This window comes from Carlito syrichta, unplaced genomic scaffold, assembly GCF_000164805.1.
Source record: "Carlito syrichta isolate Samal-C Ts95f unplaced genomic scaffold, Tarsius_syrichta-2.0.1 Scaffold316501, whole genome shotgun sequence".
Taxonomy (NCBI): Eukaryota; Metazoa; Chordata; class Mammalia; order Primates; family Tarsiidae; genus Carlito; species Carlito syrichta.
In genome coordinates, this window is record NW_007260597.1 from 1,154,372 (window position 1) to 1,155,812 (window position 1,441).

Consider the following 1,441-nt stretch of genomic DNA (forward strand, 5'->3'; position numbering starts at 1 on the left):
CACTCCAGTGTGGACGACAGAGTGAGACTCCAACTCAAAAAAAAAAAAAAAAAAATTTTGAAATTCAACACCTTGGCCTTATATCCCTTGACTCAGATTAAATACCTCTTATCCAAAATGTTTGGGAGCAAAAGTATTTTGAATTTTTTTCAGAGTTTGTCATATTTGCATACACATAATGAGATATCCTGGAGATGGGATCCAGGTCTAAACAGAAAATTCTTTCATGTTTTCTACACATGTATACACGTGGCCTGAAGGTAATTTTTTACAGTATTTAAAATAATTTTTTGCATGAAGCAAAGTTTTTTTTTTTAAACAGAACATTCATTGTGTGACTAATTGTTGAAATTCTTTTTTTTTTTTTTTTTTTTTGAGTTGGAGTCTCACTCAGTCACCCAGTCTGGAGGGCAGTGGCCGCTCCCGGCCACCGCAGCCTCCACCTGCTGGGCTCCAGCAATCCTTCCGCCTCAGCCTTCCAAGTAGCTGGAACTACAGGCGCGCACTACCACGCCTGGCTAATTTTTTGATTTATTGTAGAGATGAGGGCTCACCAAGTTGCCCAGGCGGGTCTCGAACCCACGATCTCAAGCATTTCACTCACCTCGGCCTCCCAAAGTGCGGGATTACAGGCTGAGCCACAAGCCCAGCACTGTTGAAATTCTTAAGAACTGGATGCTGCAACAGCTGCCCTCTTGGGTTTAGGTGTTGTTCCTTCATGCAATCTATGCCTGAATCTGCAGTATACAACTTTTAGGTGCCTCATCTGACCAGTCCCTGTGGTATTTCGTCTTTTAGACTTGGTACTCCAGTTATACTCTCTTCGCTTGGCAGGGTAGCCACATTTGCCACAGGTTGACGTCCCAAGGTGACAGGCCTTAGAGCCACAGCAGCGGCACAGCGTGTGTGTCTTATGGCGACGCTTTCCAAATGATGACATCCCCTTCGTCGTCTCTTGGTTCTGCAGCCAAGACCAGAGAGCTGAATTAAAGTTTTGATTGCAACCCATTACATGAGATCACATGTAGAATTTTCCACTTGTATCATGTTGGTATTCAGAAAGTTTGGGATTTTAAAGCACTTTGGATTTCCAATTTTTGGATTAAGAATGCTCAACTTGTAGTAGGAACAATAAGACATTAGAAAATTGAACCTATCCTTTTTCTTAAAACAGTTTGTTGCTGCAAATAATCACCTTTTGCTGTCTCTAGGAGTATGTACTCTAGCATATAGGATTCCTTTTTTGGCATGTAAGGAACTAAGTATTATTCATTTTAGGAGGAAAGAAATGAGTCATGCTTCCTAATTAGCTGAGAATTTGCTCTCTATACATTATCAGTGTGATAATTGCATGATGGAGTTACTTATCACCATAAGATACTGTAAATGCTAAAATAAGGTATGATTTATCATCACAGTTCTATAGGCCATAAGTCTAGTC

At 40.7% G+C, this 1,441-nt stretch overlaps 1 pseudogene; it reads right to left on the minus strand.

Moving 5' to 3' along the window:
- Positions 1–664: 664 nt before the first annotated feature.
- On the minus strand, positions 665–1,009 carry LOC103277181 (annotated as a pseudogene).
- Positions 1,010–1,441: the final 432 nt, after the last annotated feature.